This window comes from Orycteropus afer, unplaced genomic scaffold (genome assembly GCF_000298275.1).
Source record: "Orycteropus afer afer isolate SDZICR_OR568_19922 unplaced genomic scaffold, OryAfe1.0 scaffold00254, whole genome shotgun sequence".
Lineage (NCBI taxonomy): Eukaryota > Metazoa > Chordata > Mammalia > Tubulidentata > Orycteropodidae > Orycteropus > Orycteropus afer.
Genome location: NW_006921841.1, coordinates 3,058,028 through 3,080,443, shown reverse-complemented (window position 1 = coordinate 3,080,443; position 22,416 = coordinate 3,058,028).

Here is a 22,416-nt window from a genome sequence, read left to right as displayed (position 1 = left end):
CCATAAATGTTCCAGTCACCTCATGAGTCAGAATCTTGTTCTCCGAGAGCTGCTACAAGGTTGCATCAATTCCACCCTCTCTCCCTATTTCCTGGACTGTCTGACACACTGCTCACTGATTCCCCCAAATGCCTGGCTGTTGTATGAATTAGGGTCTTGGCTGGGTTCCTGACTCTGGCACTATTAGAGGCCAAAGGCAACAGGGGCCAGCAGAAAAGAGGGCATTAGCAATATGAGTATATTACCAAAAGTGACTTTGAAATCAGAAAGGAAAAGAATGGATCATTCAAAAATTTTAGGAAAATCAGCTAGTAATTAGGGGGAAAACATTAGATCATTACCTTACTGCATCTAAATAAATTATAGACAGGACAAAGATTTATATATAAAAATTTTTAAACATGAAATTAATAGAAAATAGAAAAATATATAATAATAATAATGGAAAAATGCTGACTACAAACAATTGAAAATTGTATGGCAAAAAAAAAAAACCCTACAAATCCTATCACATATCAGGTTACAAGACAAATGACAAAGTGAGGAAAATATTTAACAACACTATGTGAGACAAAGCGTTAATATCCATGTCTTAGTTATCTTACTGCTGCTATAACAAAAATATAAGTTGATGGCTTTAACAAAGAGAAATTTATTTTCTCACAGTTTAAGAGGCTAGGAGTCTGAATTCAGAGCACCAGCTTCCCCTCTCTGTCTGCTCTGGAGGAAGGTCCTTGTCTCTTCAGCTTCTGCTTCCCAGTTTCTTGGTGATCTCCATGTATCTTGGCATTTATCTTAACCCATCCTCTGCTCTCTTGTTTAATCTCTTTTATATCTCAAAACAGATTGACTCAAGAAATACCTTATACTAATCCTGTCTTATTAACATAACAAAGACAACCCATTTCCAAATGGGATTATGCCAGAGGCATAAAGGTTAGAATTTCCAACACATATTTTGGGGGGATATAATTCAATCCATAATATTAAAAGAGAATGTACAAATAAAATAAAATTTTAATTCCAATAGAAAAAATCAGAAACAGGTAACTGAAAATTAAAGTGGTCAATAAGCATACAAAAAAATGTTCAACTTCACTAATAGTAAAAGAAGAAATTATAATAATAACAAGATAATTTTTACCTATCAGATTGGCAAAGCTTTTTTAAAAATTATTTTAAAAAGCATTGAGAAGGTTGGGAGAAACATGTATTATGTACTTCTTCTATGGGCATGTAGACTGGTACAACTTTCCCAGAGGAGAATTTGACCAAAAGTTTCCAAATTTAAGAAGTACATACTTTTTGGGGCAACAATTCCACTTGCAAGACTTTACCTCAAGGAGATAATGTCACAAATTTGAAAAGATATGTTCATACTTTGTTATAATTTTGAAGAGTAGAAAATAACTTTCATGTCCATCAGTATGACCTAATTAAGTAAAATGTGGTACAAGCATCAATGGAATACTACATGTACAGACATGTTGAATGATCAGGTATGTCTTGGCAAAAGGGAACATACGCATGACCGTATATAAGGTTGGCAAATGATGTTTCTGCATACATATTTGTATGTGCTGTAAGAATGTCCATATAACTAGAACTAACGGGGCAAAATTATAACTTCTTAGGCATAGTCAACCACTCTGATGGAGTGAGTTGTTGAACCTGTGGTTTCAGGACCATGGTGGCAGGGGACATCAAGCTCAATTAGCATAACATACTACACAAAAACGTTGTTTTACATTCTACTTTGGTGAGTAGCAACCGGGGTCTTAAAAGCTTGCAAGCAGCCATCTAGATGCAACAATGGGTCTCTCCTCATCCAGAGCAAAGAAGAATGAAGAAAACCAAAGATGCATGGAAACAATTAGTCCAGGGGACTAGTAAACCATGCAAGTCTAAGCATATATGACTATGAGACCAGAAGGTAGAAAATCTAAGGGGAATAACATGTTAAGCATTTCTCAAGCTGAAAGAGCAGAAGAAAAAATTCAAGCTTTGAGTTGCAATATTGAAGGATTCTATGGGCAAAATATTGAACAATGCAGGAAGCATCAACAGGACAATGTACTGAAAAAAAATTGGTTGATGTTCAACCATTTCAGAAGGTAGTATATAATCAAGAATGATGATATTAAAGGAAGAAGTCCAAGTTGCACTGTAGAAATTGGTGAAAAACAAGGTTCCAAGGATTAATGGAATACCCATTGAGATGTTTCAACAGATGGATACAGCACTGGAGGCACTCACTTGTTTTATGCCAAGAGATTTGGAAAACAGCTACCTAGCCAACCAACTGGAAGTGATTGATATTTGTACCCATTCCAAAGAAAGATGATCCAACAGAATGGAAATTATATAACAGTATCATTAAGGCAATTGAAATTTTGCTGAAGATAATTCAGAGGTAATTGCAGCAGCTTATTGAGAGGGACCTGCCAGAAATTCAAGCTGATTCAGAAGAGGACATGGAATAAAGGATATCACTGCTGATAGCAGATGGATCTTGGCTGAAAGCAAAGAATACCAGAAAGATGTTTACCTGTGTTGTATTGATTATGCAAAGGCATTTGACTGTGTGGATCATAACAAATTATGGATAACATTGCGAAGAATGGGAATTCCAGAGTGCTTAATTGCGCTCATAAGAAACCTGTACAGAGACCAATAAGCAGTTGTTCAAACAGACCAAGGGGATACTGAATGGTTTAAAATCAGGAAAGGTGTGTATCAGGCTTGTATCCTTTCACCATACTTACTCAATCTGTATGCCGAGCAAATAATCCGAGAAGTGGGACTATATGAAGAAGAATGTAGCATTAGGATTGGAGGAAGACTCGTTAACAACCTGCAATATGCATATAACACAAGCTTGTTTGATGAAAGTGAAGCACTTACTGATGAAAGTCAAAGACTACAGTCTTTAGTATGGATTACACCTCAACATAAAGAAAACAAAAATCCTCACAACTGGACCAATAAGCAACATCATGATAAATGGAGGAAGGACTGAAGTTGTCAGGGATTTCATTTTACTTAACTCCCCAATCAATGCCCATAGAAGCAGTAGTCAAAAAATTAAATGATGTATTACATTGAGAAATCTGCTAGAAAAGACTTCTTTAAAGTGTTTAAGAGCAAAGATGTCACTTTGAAGATTAAAATGTGCCTGCTCCAACCCATGGTATTTTCAATAGCTGTACATGCATGCGAGAGTTGGACAATGAATGGGGAAGACCAAAGAATTGATGCATTTCAATTTGTGGTCTTGGTGAAGAATATTGAATGTACCATGATCTGCTAGAAGAACAAATCTGTCTTGGAGGAAGTATAGTCAGAATGCTCCTTAGAAGCAAGAATAGGCAGACTTCATCTCTCATACTTTGGTCATGTTGTCAGAAGGGACTAGTCCCCATGGTCTGAGGGGACATCAAGCTCAATTGGCATAACATATACACAAAAACATTGTTCTACATCCTACTTTGGTGACTAGCAACTGGGGTCTAAAGAGCTTGCAAGCAGTGCAAGTAGCCATCTAGATGCAACAATTGTCCAGAGCCAAGAAGAATGAAGAAAACCAAAGACACATGGAAGGAATTAGTCTAAGGGACTAGTAGACTATGTGAACCTAAGGCAACATAACCCTGAGACCAGAAGAAATAGATAGTGCCTGGCCATCACTGTCAACCACTTAGAAAGGGATCAGTGTAAGAGATCCTCGATAGAGCAGGAGAAAAATGTGGAACAAAACTCAAAATCATAAAAAAAAAAAAAAAACAGGTTTACTGGTCTGATAGAGACTGGTGAAACCACTGAGACTATGACCCCTAGTCACCTTTCAGGCCTAGAATTGAACTCACTCCCATGGCTTCCAGCCAAACAACAGACAGGCATGTAATGTGAACATTTACACCAGCTAGTACACTCCTTAGAACAATCATAGGCGATCAGAAGGGTAGTATTTGCACAGAGACATAGCTCAGGTGGGCAGGAATACACAGAAAAGAAGGACACAGGGAAAAGGTAACCACAGGGAGGAAATGGGAAGAGAACTGTTACATTATGGGGATTGCAGTCAATGTCATGAAACAAAATGTGTATGAAATGTTGTATGGAAAATTAATTTGCTCTGTAAACTTTCACCCAAATCACAACTTAAAAAAAGAAGAAGTGGCTAGTCCCTGGAGAAGGCTATCATGCTAGGTAAAGTAGAGGGTCAGTGAAAAAGGGGAAGACCCTCAACAAGATGGATTGACACAGTGGCTGTGATGATCAGCTCAAGCATGGCAATGATTGTGAGGATGGTGCAGGTTTGGCAGTGTTTCGTTCTGTTGTACACAGGGTCACTATGAGTCAGAACTGACTCAATGGCACCTCACAGCAACAATAATTTCAACTGGGCCCTTATCTTGGGCTCAGTTCCCACAAAGCAGAGCCTAAGGCAAGAATGTGACTGCATATTATTTATTTGGAGATAATCCTTTACTTATAAAGGAAGGGAGGAAGTTGGGAGGGAAGGAAGACAATACAGGATGTTTCAATGAGCAGATTACCACGGTAGGCATCTGGACTTAGTCTGACTGGGGAATTTAGGAGAATGTGTAGAAAGAACCCAGCTATGAGTTGTTCCACCCCATTACCATCTGCCATTTGTTGAGGACTCCTGCTGACAGCATTAACTCCCTTTTATGCCAAGTTCCCTCATGCACAGGTCAAGCAAGCTACCAACCAGAGAACACCTGGTTGTAAGCAGAGTGTTGTAAGTGCTTGTAGGAGAAAGCTATCAGCAAGTTTGTACCAGAACTGTTAGTGCCAATGTGATACTGATGGGGCACCAATGTGCCTCAATGAGGCTCAGCAGTCTTAATCTCTCTTTTCCTACAACCATTTCAAATACCTGATTTTAAATTGTCTGATGATTTTTGTTGTCTCCTCACTCTCAGCAGATGACTTTGCCTCCTAGTTGATAGAGAAATATTGCAGTTCTCAGAAAGGGATTCAGCAAGTTTCTATAACAGTCCTAACGCCCCACCCACATCCACACCCATCACTTTGCTCTTTTCCCCTCTTTAGTAGAAGAGGAAGCCCTTCTCCTAAAGCCAACCTCTCTGCCTCTTCTCAATCCTGTCCCTTGATCTGCTCAATTCATTGCTTCCTCTCCAAGTCTTCAGCCTCTGTCTCTCATGCCTCCACTCTCCCATCTCAAAACAAATCAACAACCCTGCTTAGACTTCACCTCCTATGCCATCTACTGTTCTGTCTCTCCTCTCCACCTCACACCAGACTTATTGAAAGAGTATCTTCTATATGCAGCTAACCAGAAGGCTGGCAGTTCAAACCCACCAGCCGCTCCTCGGAAGGAAGGTTGGGCAATCTACTTCCGTAGTGATAATACCTCGGAAACCCAAGGAGGGGTCCCTATGAGTTGGGTCCGACTCGAGAGCACGTAACAACAACAACAGTTCCTCTTCTTCTTTTCAGTTCTTACTGCTCTTAGGTAACTGCTTTCACCATGGTCTTGCAGCAAAAGTCGGAAGACACTTCAATCCTTACCTCCCTTGCCCTCTCAGCAACATTTGACTATGCAGATTAGGCTTTCCCATGGACTACCTTAATGTCTATTCCTTTGGTTTTCCTCCTTTTTCTCTGTCCATGCCCTCTCAGTCTTTTTATTCCATTCTTAAATGATACTGTTCTCAACTCTCCCACATTCTCCACAAATGGTCTCATCCACTTCTACACCTAATTACCATGCTAAGGTTGATGAGCCTTATATCTACAAACATCCTAGATTTCTCCCCTGAACTCTAGACCTAAATATACATTTCTTAAAAAGTTGTGATTTGGGTGAAAGTTTACAGAGCAATTTCATTTTCCATACAATAGTTCATACATATTTTGTTTTATGACATTGATTGCAATCCCCATAATATAACAGTTCTCTTACCACTCCTCCCTGTGTTCTTCTTTCCTATGCATTTCTGACTTCTGAGCAATCTCTCTGAGCAGATGCTGCCCTTATGATTTCCCATGGCTAATTGTTCTAAGGAGTGTAACCAAAAACTAAAGCAAACCTACTGCTATCGAGTCGTTTCCAACTCATAGCAACCCCATTGGGTTTCCGAGGCAGTAGATCTTTAGTAAGCAGATTACCTAGTCTTCCTTCCATGGAGTAGCTGGTAGGTTAGAATGACCAACCTTCCGATTAGCAGTCAGATGCCTTAGGCACTGTGCTACCAGAACTCCAAGGAGTGCAGGCTTCTCTATTATTTGGCTGGAAGTCCCAGCAGTGAGTTCAATTCCAGGCCCAAAAGTGAATGGTAACCACAGCTTCAGGGGTTTCACCACTCTCTATCAGACCATTAAGCCTGGTCTTTTTTATGATTTGAGTTTTGTTCTACATTTTTCTCCCACTCTATCCAGGATCTCCTATTCTAATCTCTTTCTGAGTGGTTGCCAGTGATAGCTGTGCACTATCTAGTTCTGGTCTCAGGGTCATGTAGCCTGAGGTTTGCATGGTACACTAGCCCTTGGGTTAATTGTTTCCATGTGTCTTTGATTTTCTTCATTCTCCTTTGCTCCAGATGTGGAGAGACCAATTGCTATATGTTAGATGGTTGCTTGCAAGCTTTTAAGACCCCAGGTTCTACTCACCAAAGAAGGATGCAGAACAATGTTTTTGTATAATATGTTATGCCAATTGAGCTTGATGTCCCATATGACCATGGTTCCCAGCCCACAGGCCCAGTGACTCACTCCCTCAAGGTATTTGGCTGTGGCTAAGAAGTTATCGTAACTTTGCCCCCTGTTTGGTCTCATATATATATAGACATTGTTCTAGCACATATAAATACACATGTAGAAATATTGTCTGCTGAACTTATATATGGCCATGGATATATTACCTTTTGCCTACCCATACCTGACCATTTAGCCTGTCTACCTATGTGTCTACCCATAGATTAATGTTTGTTATTATTGATAATGCAGTATTGTGTATGTAAAAATGTTTACCTTTGTTGTCTGTACCTCTTCTGTTCTTCTCTGTGTCTTCCTTTTCCTTAGAGTTATTGTGCCGGTCACTCACTTTGGGTATATTGCCTTTTCTTTCACCTAAATCAATACTTGTCTCTTACCTCTCTAGCAGTTTTTCCTCCCCTTCCCTCCCATCCTTGGTAACCACCAAAGAATGTTTCCTTCCATATGTAAACCTTTCCTTGACTTTTTACCTAAATATGCATTTGCTTCATGTACAAATACACTCAATTCTGTCACTTTGACCTAGTCATTAAACTTTCTTTAGCCTATTCTCTTGATAAAATGGAAACGGGAGTACTTAACTCTTACATTGCCTTTTTTAAAAAAAATAAATAAATAACTATCAATTCACAGAAAGTTGCAATGGTATTACAGAGAGGCTCATTGTATTATTCACCACTATCCTTCAGTCGTTACATTATAAGGCACAGTAGTTAAAGCACTCAACTGCTAGACAAAAGGTCAGTGGTTTGAACCCATGAGCCATGCCTCAGGAGAAAGATGTGGCAGTCTGCTTCCATAAAGATTTACAACTTTAGCAGTTTTATGGGGGAATTCTACTCTATCCTGTAGAGTTGCTGTGAGTTGGAATCAATACTACAGCAGTGGGTTTTGGTATAATACAATATCAAATCAGATAAATGACATTGGTACAATTTGTGTGTATAGCTCTATGCCATTTTATTACATGTAGAATTGTGTAACCCCCACTACAATCAAGATACAGAACTTGGATCTTCCCTCACCACATAGATCTCCTTCGTTTGCATCTCTCTCTCTCTCTCTCTCTCTCTCTCTCTGCTTTAAACCTCTTTTTAAATCTTTTTTTTTTTTAAAAACTGTCATCAGATTGTAGCTCCTTGAGGGCAGAAATATAGATGGCATTTGCTTTTGTGTTCTCAGCATCTAACAGGGTACCTAGTTCTCACGGGGGGAAAAAACCTGTTGCCATTGAGTCAATTCCAACTCATAGTGACCCTATAGACAAAGTACAACTGCCCCATAAGGTTTCTAAGGCTGTAAATCTATACATAAGCAGATTGCCACATATTTCTCCCATGGAGAAGCTGGTGGGTTTGAACCTCCAACCTTTCAGTTAAGCACTTAACCACTGCACCACTACAGCTCTTCTAGTTCTTAGAAGCCATTGGTAAATGTTGTGAAAGCAAGGATGGAGGAAACAAAGGGGGATTCCATTCATGAAGGCCAAAGATATCAGCCTGGGATCCAGAACAGATGATGATATCACTTAACTCCTTGTTACTGGCCACTGACCTAAAGCCAAGGCCTCCTCCCTGGACTTACATCCTATGAATGAGATGTTGGCAGATGCAAGCTAGGAGTCAGTATGAAGCTTACCTTTCACCAGTTCCAATAATCACACTCCCTTTCTAGCAGGAGGAAGGACTTTCTCAATCCAGTACCTTTTTGGGAAATCTCTCACATCACACCACATGGGCAGTTCTGTGCTCCACCTATCTGATGTCTGACCTGCTCTGCCTCAAATCATTGGCACATTCCTGTCCTTGTTGGCAGAGCCAAGGAGACCATCTGACATCAGCTTTTCCTCTGCTCTGCTAGTGTGTGGGGCAACTTTTGTCTCTAGGTCCAAGGAAAGTGTTCACTATTAAGAACCAAAAAACCAAACCCACTATTGTCAAGCTGATTCTAATTCATGATGACCCTGTAAAACAGAGTAGAACTGCCTCATAGAGTTTCCAAGACTACATTTTTATGGAAGCAAACTGTCACATCGCTCTCCCATGGAGCAGCTGGTGGGTTCAATTTGCCAACCTATCCATTAGCAGCTGAGTGCTTAACTACTGTGCCACCAGAGCTCCCTCAGTGTTAAGGCGTGACCAAAAGAATCCTGTTTACTAGTAATTGCTCTTGGTAAACAAGAATATTTCTGATTGCTCCGTAATTGTGATAGTCAATAAGAGAGCTCTGAAACTGGAATGAGTGCTAAAGCACAGAAGAAAACAGCTAAAGAAACTACAGAGACAACTACACATACACCCAGGACTATAAACCCCATGTAGAATACGTAGATACATTTTTTTGCCACCAAATTACTATTACTACTGGAAGGAGAAATAAGGGAGTATTTATCCTACAGTGATCCATATTATTATAATTGGGTTTATTCAGAGCAAAACTAAAATTTGTGTTCCTTTAAATAGCATGGTTAAAGAATCTAAATGAAAAACTTAAGCTTGGAATCTTTGTGTCAGCAATGAGCAATTTGTGTTGTCTAGTCTCTGCAAGTCTCAAAGGGCAATTATTTGATTTCCAAGCTTTGAACTCATTTATCAGTTGTAGTTTATAAACTTGCTGCAGCAATCTGTGAGCTGATGTCATGCTTCCAGGAGGGTGGTTTGGGACTAGTCCGTTTGGAGATTCATTTTTATTGGAGGAAGTGAGAGGAGTGGAATTAAGACAACATCTGGATCTTTTCATTTTGGAAAATTTGAGGATTTGGAAGTACAGACCATCTTGTACCTTGAATACAGAACCCAATTGATCTTACATACACTGTATTTGATTTTAAAGGCCTACGTTCATGCACAGAAAACACAGAATGACCATATTTAGAAAGACAGGGATCTGTGATTTATTCATGTCTTCTCCAGTGCGCAGAAGGAAATGCTCTCAGGAAACTGTTGAAGAATGTATGGTTAATGCTTATACTGTGAGCAAGAGAAAAAGAACTAATCAATAGGTATTCATTTGTCAACACACCCAGGGCACTCTGAGTAACAGTGTCACAACTCAAACTTAGCCACAAAGCCTGTTGGGTCACAGCAGCATGCAACAGAAAGGAGGAAGAACCAGAAGTCAGAAGAGTAAGAACTGAACTAGCTCTGGGAATTAGTCCAGGGCAAGCTTGGATTTGGTTTGAGCAAGCTGGTCCAATCTGGAGGGAAGGGCATGATGATGGGAGTCCAGGTAACAGGCTAGAATCAACATCAGGTGGGTGGAGGGCACTCCAGTCTAAGCAGAATCCAGACAATGGCTGAAGATATAAGAGAAAGGATTTGTTCTTTTAGGGGAGGCACTTCACAAGAACTAAGTAAGGCAGAAGGGTCTAAGTACAAGTGAAGGCTGTAATCTGGTGGGTCTACATGGATGATGATGACCGGGGCACACAGCTTTCTAGGTTAGTGTTGGCAAGACTAATTCTAAGGGCCAGTAAGTGTAGGCAGGAACTACATTACAGGCAGGACATCAGACTAGCACCCACATTATGTAATTCTGAAGCATTCTTAATATCCTTTTGGGTGACACTCATCCCACTTGCAATTAGTAAATGACTTTTATTCCTTACTAACCTATAAACTGCATGAGGGTAGAGGCCAAACTGTTGGTTTGTATCACTATATATAGCATCAATATTTGGTACATACTATGAGTGAACGGAACATAACAACAACAACAACATGAGTGAAAGAAAGAACAAGGGCCTCCCTCTAGAAGAGGCTTGGGAAAACAGAGACACACTCCATGACTGACGAGACTTAGATCCCAGCAGTATTTATCTCTTCTGCCTTCTTTGTAGTGGTCAGGACTGGAATTGAGGAGAAGGAAAGCAGACAATAGTCATGACCTGCTCTGCAGAACAAAGCTCAACAGGGTAGCTCTGCCACACTGCCACTTTTTTACTGAGCAGCAACAGATTATCTGTTGTAATTATACATTTTAATTTTTCAACAGTGTATTTTCCTCTAAAGGCAGCTTTTTCTTCTTTAAAGAAAAGCACTCAAATGGGGAGTACTAAACGTACACGTAACGTTGAATGTAAAACAAACTCTTAAAATAAAATTTAAAAAAACAAAGAAGAGCACTCATAAGACAGCACAAAGCTCAAAGAGAGGAAACTGAGGAATAGAGAGAGAAAGGAAAGGAAAGAAAGATAAAAGAACCCATTACCATTTGTCCCAGGACTAGATTGTGTTCCTACTTGTTCCACTTCCCAGTTACTACTCCTACCCTGCCCACCCCTGACTTCCATTCTGTCACATTCCTACCATTGTGGCAAATGACAACTCAGCCTCTGTAGAGCCTCCCCAGAGACAGAGCCCTGCCCACCAGGTGCCGGCAAGTACCCACTTGTGTTCTGACCTCCTGACCACATGCATTCAAGTTCAGCTCTGTTGGGGTGCTGATCTCTTGGGGCTTCTTTCTTGTCATATGAATATTAAAAAAAAAAAAAAAAAATGAGACAGAAGCCAAAGCTAATAAACAATGGAAAGAATGCAGAAGAGAAAGAAAGACTCTGTGTGAATGTGTTGTATTTTAAAACTAATAGGAAAAATATTTCAAATAGAATTCTAATATTTTAAATATTTCCAAAATTTCCGACTATTTCAAATCTCACCCAATACTAAAGAAAGTAAACTATTTGCAGATAAACCAACGGATGACATGCTTGGTCTCTGTTGTTGTTTGTTGTTATGTGCCATTGGTATTTGGAATTAAAACAAAGAAAAGGAAAGACACTGGCCTGTGAAGCAAGAGATAATATGTGCAGATCTGGATTTCTTTACCCCATATTTTTAGAATAAATAAAAGTAAAGGATTCCATGCATAATCCTAAAGGGTAGGGGAAAAAAATCCAAAGAAACCAATGGCCTTGTACCAGCAGAAGTAATTTCTAGGATGAGAGGCTCTGGAATATATGGGAAGGGCATAAGAATCAGTGTCTCATTCAGATGTATTGGTCTCTTAGAAAAGAGGATTTTGACTTCTCCTTATGGTGTCTCCTTCTAGTAAAGTTATTGTTCACTGGAGCATAGATGGGAAGCAAAATAATTAGAGCTTCCAGCAATGGCAGTTCAGATATGCAGGTAGTCTTGGGGCCAAGCCAAAGAAATCTGTTACCAAGTTATCAGTCCAGAGAGACAGTGTGCCAGGGAGTAGAATGCCAGTCAGATACTGGACACAGAGCAGGAGAGACAGGTACCAGTGGGTTGGAATTATCTGTAAATGCAGTAATTGCCTTTATGGTCTGCTTTATTGTTTGGGGGTCAAAACTTCTTTTGAACAACAAAGGTAATCAAATTCAGAAATATCTTACTGGTGTGCAAAAGGAGGTCTGACCACACCCCCCACCAGTGCCACAGTATAAATGCAAAATAGAGTTTATTGGGGACAGGAGGCTTCCAAGCATAGAAGTAGCAGAGCTCACACAGTATCCTGAGTTATATTTCCCCACCGATGTGTGCTTAGGCTAGGACTAGCCATAGATTCACAAGAGAACCTGCCCCACAATGCTCTGCATATTTGTGGAGAAGGGTGACCACATAACAATATGGGAGTGTTCAGATCAGGCTGTTAGGAAGGCAAGCTTCCAGAACTAAGCACTGGTGTCTGCCTGTTCCTCCTTATACTAATTCAGGCCTACTAAGACAGCATCTTGCTAAGCTACTAGAAAGAGGGATGAAATGGACCTCCATTTTTTCCCTCAATAATGTTAAAAGTGAAATCCCCCTATGAGATCCTCAAAAGAATCCGAGATGCTTATCCTCCCCAAAATAGATTAAGAAGCCACAAAGGTGCCAGCAACAGCCTCAGTCAACCTGGTCCAAGTTGTCAGTGGAGGAGCCTCTTATCAGCAACCTGATTCTACTTCATGAAATCCACAGGGCTGCCGTGCTCTGGGGAGCTCTGGCGGCATAATGCATAAGGCATTTGATTGCTAACTAGAAGGCTGGCAGTTCAAATCCACCAGCCACTCCATGGAAGGAAGATTGGGCAACCTCCTGTCCCCAACAACCTACTAGTGATACCACCTCAGAAACCCAAGGAGGGATCGCTGTGAGTTAGATCCGACTTGAGGGCAGTGAGTTTTGTTTTTTTGATTTGCCTTGCTCTGAAGGCCTAGCCAGTCCTAGATCATTCCACAGGTCAGGAACACTCATCAGTGAGGCCTTTATCTACTTGAAGCTGACTAAGTGGCATACGTGGGTGAAAAGGGCACCTGACAGCAATTAGAGAGTCTGACACAGGGAACAAGGAGGCACCAACAGCATTGGCAGGTGGCAAAGGGGAGTCCAGAAAATTCTAGGACCAATAGCCCCTGCCTGGAGCATAGGCAAACATGTCCTTGACAACAGTAGTGGCTTGGGGTCAGGATACTGTGTCACTCGTCCAGCCAATCTTTTATTTATTCACTAATGTGGTGGTTAAAAACATCATTTTGGAGTCTGACTTCCCAACTTTGCCACTACCTGTGTGACCTTGAGCAAGTTATTTAATTTCTCTATCTCTAAAATAAAGATAATAATTGTTGTTGTTATGTACCGTCGAGTCAGCCCAACTCAGCGACCCCTCCTTGGGTTTCCGAGGCAGTATCACTACAGAAGTAGATTGCCCCATCTTCCTTCCAAGGAATTGCTGGTGGGTTTGAACCGCCAGCCCTCTGGTTAGCAGGCCGGTGCCTTAGGCACTACGCTACCAGAGTTCCCAAAGATAATAATAGTAAAACCAAAAAGCAAACCTGTTGCCATTGAGTGGATTCCAACTCAGAGCAATCCTATAGGGCAGAGTAGAACAGCCCCATAGGGCTTCCAAAGCTATAAATCTTTACAGAAGCAGACTGCCACACCTTTCTCCTAGAGAGTGACTGGTAGATTTGAACCATGGACCTTTTGATGTGCAGCTGAGTGCTTAACCACTGCATCACTAGGGCTCCTGATAATAAAAGTACCTACCTCATGAGGCTATTAGGTAGATTAAGATACTTAATACTTATAAATTAATACTGCCTAGCACACACTGTCCAGCACAACACTGCCTAGCACACAGTAAGCACTTAAGTGTTTTGATTAAAAAAAAAAAAATGTACTGAGTGCCTACTGTCAATCAAGTGCTGATTTAGATGCTGAAAATGCAATAGTGAATATGGATGGTACTTTTATTCTAGTGAGAATGACAGACAAATCAGTAAACAACACAATATATAATTCAACATCATGAAGTACTGGATGAAAATAAAATTATAAGAATACTTTTTTTATGTAGAATGGTAAGGAAAGGCCTCTATGAGGATAGGATATTTGACATGGACTAGAATGGAGTGAGGAAATAAACCACGTGGCTATCTAGGGAGAAGAGTATTATAAGCAAAAGAAATAGCATATGCAAATGTCCTGAGGTAGAAGCTTCCTTAGGTGTTCTGGAGACAGTCAAGAAGGTCAGTAAGGGGGAAAAAAGAGAGAGAGAATGTCAGTATGGCTCAAGAGAGGCAAGTAAGGAAAAACTGATAGGAAATGAGCCCTGAGAAGTAGGCAGAGGTCATATCACAAGGACATTGTAGGCCATGGTAAGGACTTTAGATTTTGTTTAAGGATAATGACAAGACATTGGAGAGAGTTAAAGAGTCAAGTTATGTTATCTGACTTACATTGTAGAAGGATTGTGAGTGTAAGAGAGAAAGTAGGGAGGGTTGTTAAGAGGCTATCATAGTATTCCAGCTGAGAGATGATGATGATGACTTAGGCTGGGTGGTGTGAGTGGAAGTGTGAGATGTTGGATTTGAAGGTGTATGTTATTAAGTCTTGTCAGATTGGACATGAGGTGTGAGAGAAAGGAATCACTGAAGTATTTGCTCTGAGCAACTGGGGAAAACGGTGATGCCATTCACTATAATGAGGATCACTCCAGAAGTAACTGAAGAATATTCAAGTTTGTTTTGAACATGTTAATTCTGAAGTGCCAATGAGACATCTAAATCCAGTGGGCAGGAGCATTGAGATTTTATAGAAGTCGGCCATTAACTGCAGTAGTGAGTGTAACAACTATTTCTTCAGATAGTTTTGAGGCAGTGCTGATAGGGCCTAGTTAGGGAGCACATGAGGATAGAACCATAGGTCTCACTTTGCCAGGACATTGGCAAGGACCAGGGTGACATTATTCCCTTTGTGAACAGCATCATGAGGACTGAAGGAAAAACAGTGGTGCAGTGCCTCAGAGGCCCATCTGGAGTGGTGTGGAGGACTGCAATAGTGAAGTGATAGAAGTAGTGTTTGAGCAGTTAGGGGAAGAGAATTTCTCAACTGGATTCAAATAGCTCCAGTGTCTCACTTGGGTTTTTTCCCTGTCTGTGGCTTTTGTGGTCAAAGCACTGGAGCAACGACAAATCACTCAATAGCAGTAAGCCTTTGTTTTTGTCTGCAAAGTACAGAAGGTAGAGTAACAGCTAACAGTTACTGAATGTTTTAGTGTATACGAGGCATTGTATTAATCATTTTATAAGTATTACCTCAATGAACTTTCACAATAATTCTGGGAGACAGACATCATTTTACAGATGAGGAAACTAAGATTTAAAAAGGTCAAGTAATTTTCCCTGAGTCACAGAGCTCTTAAGTGGTTAAGGAACAGGGACAAGGATTCAAATCCAGTTGGTCTGATTCTAGAACCTGTGACACTGTTCTACTTCCAGCTCTCATATTCTATTGCTTAGGCTAAAACAAATTACACCTCACATGTATCTTAACATACTACAAAGCACTCTAGAGGAGCATTGGCATGTTTAATTCAAATTGCCTAAAGGCAGCAGCAGCTTGCCTGAGTCAAATAGTGTGATAGGCTGAATGATGGCCCCAAAGATGTTCATGCCTTAATTCAAGGAACCTGTGAAAGTTACATTGTATAGAAAAACAGACTTGTGATTAAGATGTGATTAATTTGAGTGTCTTAAGAGGCTGAAATTCTTATGGATTATCTAAGTGGGCTTGAAGTAATCATAAGGATTCTTATAAGAGAGAAGGTGATGTGAAGACACAAGCCGAAAGAAATTTAAAGATGTTAGCTTCTGGCTTCCAGGATAGAAGAAGGGGCTGTTAGCCCAGAAATGCAAGAAAAACAGCTATAGAAACTAGAAAAAAGAAAGAAACAGATTCTTCCCTAGAGCCTCCGGAAGCAACCAGCCTGCCAATACTTTGATGTTGTTGTTGTTAGGTGCTGTTGAGTTGTACATAGCAAATCTATGTACAACAGAAGGAAACACTGCTCAATCCTGCGCCATCCTCACAATTGTTGGTACGCTTGAGCCCATCATTGCAATCACTGTGTCAATCCATCTCATTGAGAGACTTCCTCTCTTTTGCTGACCCTCTAATTTACCAAGTATGATATCCTTCTTCAGGGCCTGGTCCCTCCTGGTAACATGACCAATGTATAAGACAAAATCTGGCCATTCTCATTTCTAAAGGACAATCCTGCTGTAATTCTTCCAAGACAGATATGTTCATTCTTCTGGCAATCCATGGTATATTCAGTATTCTTTATCAACACTATAATCCAAACACATCAATTCTTCTGCAATCTTCCTTATATACTGTACAGCTTTCACATGCATATGAGGTGATTAAAAGACAATGGCTTGGGTCAGGTGCACCTTAGTCTTCAAAATGTTATCTTTGCTCTTTAACACTTTGATGAGGTTTTTTTGCAGCAGATTTCCCCAGTGCAATACATTGCCTGATTTTTTGAGGGCTGCTTCCATGGGCATTGATTGTGGATCCAAGTCAAAGGAAATCCCTGACAACTTCAGTGCTTTCTCCATTTATCATGATGTTGCTTATTGGTCAGTTGTGAAGATTTTGTTTTCTTTATGTTGAGGTGTAATCCATAGTGAAGGCTGTAGTCTTTGATCTTCATCAGTAAATATTTTGAGTCTTCTTCACTTCCAGCAAAAAAGGTTGTGTCATCTGCATATCACAGGTTGTTAATTAGTCTTCCTCCAATCCTGATGCCACATGCTGTGTATAGTCCACTTCTCAGATTATTTGCTCAGCACACAGATTGAATAAGTATGGTGAAAGGATACATCTCTGACACACAATTTTCCTGATTTTAAACCATGAAATATCCCCTTGTTCTGTTCAAACAACTGCCTCTTGGTCTATGTACTGGTTCCTCATAAGCACAATTAAGTGTTCTGGAATTCCCATTCTTTGCAATGTTATCCATAATTTGTTGTGATCTACACAGTCGAATGCCTTTGCATAGTCAATAAAACATGGGTAAACATCTTTCTGTTCTTTGCTTTTAGCCAAGATGCATCTAACATCAGCAATAATATCCCTCAATATCATCAGTTAGAACAAAGCCAGGGGCTGACTATGGAACAGACCATCAATTGCTCATATGCTAAAGAAAATTAAAACAAATCCAGGAGAGCCAAAATATGATGTTCAGGATATCCCACCTGAATTTAGAGATCATCTGAAGAGTAGATTTGGTGCATTGAACTTTGATGTCAGCACAGTGAAATTGATTTTGGACTTCTGACCACAAGAGCTATAATAGAACAATTATGCATTGTTTTAAACTGCCAAGTTCGTGGTCATTTGTTACAGCAGCGATAGGAAACTGATAAAAGTGAGGTGGTGTAGTAGGCAAGGAAGCTACTGGATATGAGGGTCTGAGGGATATTTAGCATTGCTGAGGTGATGGAATCCCTGAAGCATCTTCAAAGAGAGGATAGTCTGTGAAAAATGGCTGAGAAGTGACTTCTTAGCTGAAGATGGCTATAATTTCTGGCAGATCACAGAAGGCAGTGCCTTGAGAAAGATTATTGCTATTAAAGGCAGTGTTGAGTCTGATGGTCTGGTCTGATTTTTTCAAGGTTGATGACTTTCACCAGGTAAGACTGGGACCCAGGTACTTTGGAGGCTGAGGAATGCCACCTTGGCTCAGCACCTCACACAGGGCTCAATTAAAATCTGTCCCTTATTTGGTCCTGGACAGTGTAGTGCAGAAGCAAGAAACATATGCATAGCCTCCACATACTTACATTTCCTCAAAACTGAGACAAATACTTTCTCAATCTAGATCTCTAAATGAAATAAAGCCCTTTCCAAGCTTAATAGATTAAAGAGGGTAATCAAATATAAGGAATGGCTCTGATTCTAAGGAAATTCATGCAACTTTTCACAGATATCCAGACTCATAAGCTCTGCCCTACAGGAGTGAAAATGCCAATGTTAGTAATTACAAGTTACCACTGTACTTCATTTATCACTAGCTCCCAGGTAATTGCAAAGACATACTATAATAATTTAGTTTTAATTAACCACTGTGTAACTAATTGAGAAATGTAATTAGTATTCAATAATTACTCAACCAATACTCAACCATTTTAAAATAGGATCATCTAAATTTCCTAAAGTCAGACCTTGTAAAGGCTGCTTGCTAAAAAACTGGGAGTACTACTTGATTTGCTTCCAAGAAAAGCATTACTCACAGAATGACATTATATAGCATTTTAGAACACTGAAGGTCCTTTATGAGCTTCAAATACCCTTACTTGGAATGACATTGAGTAATAACTGAATGACTTTTGGCTGATAGTCAGGAAGATTCACAAAGCAGACACCAGATACAATGTGATTTTTTTCTGATGATAAAAACAGTGCATATTATTATAGAAAACGTAGGTATGCAGAAAGTGTAAAATAAGAAAATACAAATCACCCACAATACAACCACTAGGTATAGAACTATTCAGCATCTTCATTTTTAAATGTGTATTTTATTTTCAGACTATTTTTACATGTATATATACCAATATCTGTGTGCTTTCTTTTTACAAAATTCCTATCATACTGAAAAAAAAATACAACTGGAATTTTCATTGTATCATGAAGATTTTCCCAGGTCATTGAATATTCTTGAAAACTCTAATTATGTTTGCTGCTAACCAGAAAGCTAGAGGCTCAAACCCACCAGCCACTCCTCAGAAGGAAGATTGGGCAATCTACTTCCATAGAGATACTACCTCGGTAACCCAAGGAGGGGTCGCTATGAGTCGGATTCAACTTGACAGCAGTGAGTTTGTTTTGTTTTTTTGGTTATCATATGGACTTAGCATAAGTTGTTAATGATTCTCCATTTTTGGATATTTAAATTATTGCCAGGGCTTAATAAAGAATCTGGTACTTAAATGTTTGAAAAACTCCTGGTTATTTCACTAAATTCTTAGAGTTAAAATTGCTGGTTCAGAGGATAAACATTTTAAAGGTTCTGGTAAATAAAAATTATAACAGTTTACATTTCCACCACACTTTTAGCCATTTTGAGTATTATCTTGTTTAGATTTTTTAAAAATAACATTCAAGTACAAACAAAAAGACTCCATTCTCCACTAGCTGTCCAGTGATCTAACGAACATAACAATCTAACTTTGTAGCCCTCCACTCCCACAATATATACCCCAATGGCTTCCCATTTTCTACAGGTGCTATAGAAAAGAATATTCACCTCACAGGCCAACTCCAGTCATTTGATAGCACCTTCTAGAGCTCTGTGTTGAGGAGTAGGAAGCCACATCAAGTGTTAACCAGTGAATAATATCTGTCATTGGTAAGGGAAAATGGCAGCCTTCATTCTGTGTTTTTGTTTTTTTCTGATGCATAGAATAAAAACCAAACTCCTACTTATTTCTTCATCTTTATTTTCTGGTGTTCCTTGTGTGGTAGTTCAGTTTGTGTGTCAACTTGGCTGGGCCTGGTTGAATGACTGAGCAGCTGGATGTAGTATTCCTCTGATGAGACTGGTAATCATCTCCATGGAGGAATCTACTGTGCACAGCTGTGGGGAATGTATAGGGAATGTGGTCTGCTTCCCATATATAAGGAGAAGCCTTGGGGAACGGTCTTTAGCTTATGGCATGCTTGGACCCTGTATGTAGCTGTGTCGTTGTTCAGCAACCTGCCATGCTTTGTCGACCTTGCGACTTACAATGGACTTGAATTAATGGCCTGCAGTGTGGTTTAGTAACATCAGGATGTGCCTTTTTACTTGTCAGCCTTGGGCTTGGAAGTCTTAGTAGCCAGCAGCTGTCTGAATGAAGAAACACTTCTAGCTTCAGTGGGACAGGAGCAGGAGGCAGAGCTGAAGCCCAAGGTTGAGGAGTTTTCACCCAGCCTCTAGAGCCTGGCACTTTAAACTTGGACTTAAAGCCTCCACACTGTAAGAGAATAAATTCTTGTTTGTAAGATCATCCCATTTGTGGTATATTCTTGTCAGAGCAGCACTAGGTAACCAGAACAGAATTTGGTACCAAGAGAGTGGAGTGTTGCTCTGACAGATACCTAAAATGTGGATACAGGAGTGGAGTGCGGCCTTGACCCAAGACCCTGGCAGAGAGACCCTGGGAGATGGCAGGAACAGAGCCCAGAAACCGGCATGAGAGACAGCAGTAGCAGAGCCAAGAGAACCTGCATGAGACAGCATCAGCCTTACCAGCCCACAGAGGAGAAAGTTTGATGTCTTTGGTTAGGTTGCTTACTGGCGGAGTGGGTTGCCTTCAGGCAGTAATTGGTAAAAGAGACCGGCATGAGATGGAGTAGAGGTTGGCTGGCCCACGGAGCAAGAAATCCGAGTGCTTTTTGGGCAGGGTTTTCCAACGGAGTGGGTTGCCTTTGGCATTTATCAGCAGAAGCAGAGAACCAAGGAAACAGAAGCAGAGCTACCTCAGCCTGAAAGGGTAGGACCATGGCCTTTGGGGGTAGAACAACCACAGCCCCCTAGGTTTCAAAGAGCCAGGCCTTCATCAACTTGGTTCTGGAGTGTGGGGCTGCTTGTTCATGTGAGTCAGTGGGATGGAGCCATAGCCACTGCCCAAGAGTGAGGGGGCAGTGCCGCCATGCCCAAGAGGGAGAGGAATGGGGCCCCGCCTGGCCAAGGGGGTGAGGTCACCACTTAGAGGAACTAGGGGACTGGAGCCACCCAGTGGAGGAGATCTATACAGATGCCAAGTTGACAAGAGAATTGTGGTAGTTCAGTTTGTGTGTCAACTTGGCATGGGCAGCTGGATGTAGTATTCCCCATGATGAGACTGGTAATCATCTCCATGGTGGAATCTACTGTGAGCAGCTGTGTAGCTGCCTTAGGGATATGGTCTGTTTCCTGTATATAAGGAGAAATCTTGGGGAATGGCCTCTAGCTTATGGCACGCTTGGACCCTGCATGTAGCTGTGTCATTGTTCAGCAGCCTGTCATGCTCTGTCGACCTTGGGACTTACAATGGACTTGAATTAATGGTAATTTGTTAATTACCATTAATTAATTAGTGGTTTGGTAACATCAGGACTGTGCCTTTTTACTTGTCAACCTTGGGCTTGGCAGTCTCAGCAGCCAGAAGCTGTCTGAGTGAAGAAATGCCTCTAGCTTCAGTGGGCCATGAGCTGGAGGCAGAGCTGAAGCCCAAGGCTGAGGGGCTTTCACCCAGCCCCTAGAGCCTAGCACTTTGAACTTGGACTTAAAGCCTCCAAACTGTAAGAGAATAAACTCCTGTTTGTTAAAACCATCCCATTTGTGGTATATTCTTGTCAGAGCAGCACTAGGTAACCAGAACACCTTGCTTCTCAGTTTACAGGAAACAACATCAAGCCCCCTACCACATCACACAGTTTCTGGTGTCTGCTTTTGCTAAAGAGTTAACCCTACATGGAATGCCCACCCCCCATCTGATAACCATACTTTCCTCTCATAGCAAACTTTGTCTTATCATTCAAGACTCAGGCCAGAATGCACATCTCCTAAGAAATCTTTACCAACCCCTACCTCTTCAATCTAAGTTGGGTGAAGTTTCCTTTGTCTGTACTCCCTCTGAACACCAGGCATTCCTCTGTCACTGAACCTACCACATTGTCTATGCATCTATCTCCTCCACTAGATTGTCAATGACTCCAAAGTAGAAACTATGTTCCATTCGACTTTGAATGAATACCTGTGGCTATCCGAGTACAATACCTGCACAAAATAAATTCTTAAAAAGTTCTGATTAATAAATTCTTTGTCACTCTCTCCACATACAGGGGAAGTCCATTTCTCCACCATTTTGAATCTGCTGGGCCTGGAACTGCATTGACCAATATGATATGGTAGAAGTGACTCCAGACTAGTTCTGGGTCTAACCTTAAAGAGAATTGGCAACTTCTAATTTTTCCCTCTTAGAACCCACCTTGACTACATCTGTGGCAAGAGGCGAAGAAAAAGCTCAGTATCTTCAGCCAAAACAAGGCTAGGAACTGATTGTAGAAAAGACTATCAACTGCTCATATGCAAGTTCAACTTGAAATTGAAAACAAGTCCACGAGAGCAAAAATATGACCTTGAATATATCCCTCCTGAATTTAGAGACCATCTAAAGAATAGATTTGATGTGTTGAACACCAATGACCAAAAACCAGAAGAACTGTAGGATGACATCAAGAGCATCATCCATGAAGAAAGAAAGAGGTCATTAAAAATACAAGAAAGAACCATTCTCAATAGCTACCAAAAAAATAAAATACTTGGGAATAAATCTTACCAGAGACACAAAAGACCTCTACAAAGAAAACTATAAAAAGCTAC